Here is a 502-nt window from a genome sequence, read left to right as displayed (position 1 = left end):
ATGGCACCTCGAAAGGGGAAGGAAAAGAAGGAAGGTCCTCAGCCTTGGACCTCAAGTTGCAGAAGGAAAGAATGTGTTTGGTGTCTGCCATATCTTTGCTTCCTTCAACGACACCTTTGTCCATGTGACTGATCTCTCTGGCAAAGAAACCATCTGCTGAGTGACTGGTGGGATGAAGGTCAAGGCTGACAGAGACGAATCTTCTCCCTATGCTGCTATGTTGACCGCTCAGGATGTTGCCCAGAGATGTAAAGAACTAGGCATCACTGCCCTTCACATCAAACTTTGGGCCACAGGGGGAAATAGGACTAAGACCCCGGCCCTGGTGCACAATGAGCCCTGAGAGCCCTGGCACATTCTGGAATGAAGATCGGGAGGATTGAGGATGTCACTCCCTCTGACAGTACTCTGGGAAAGGGTGGTCGCTGTGGTCGCCGCCTGTGAATATCATTTGCTGGATTATTTTTGTCAATAAAAATGTCACAATGGTAAAAAAAAAAAA

The 502-nt window shown here is 48.4% G+C and overlaps 1 pseudogene; it reads left to right on the top strand.

Annotated features, from left to right (window-relative positions):
* On the top strand, positions 1-502 carry LOC138147673 (small ribosomal subunit protein uS11-like; annotated as a pseudogene).

This window comes from Petaurus breviceps, unplaced genomic scaffold, assembly GCF_028583685.1.
Source record: "Petaurus breviceps papuanus isolate PSGF00001 unplaced genomic scaffold, PetGlider_PUasm1.0 90804, whole genome shotgun sequence".
Lineage (NCBI taxonomy): Eukaryota > Metazoa > Chordata > Mammalia > Diprotodontia > Petauridae > Petaurus > Petaurus breviceps.
The sequence above is the reverse complement of the archived record's forward strand: the minus strand, read 5'-3'. Positions and strand labels throughout refer to the sequence as shown.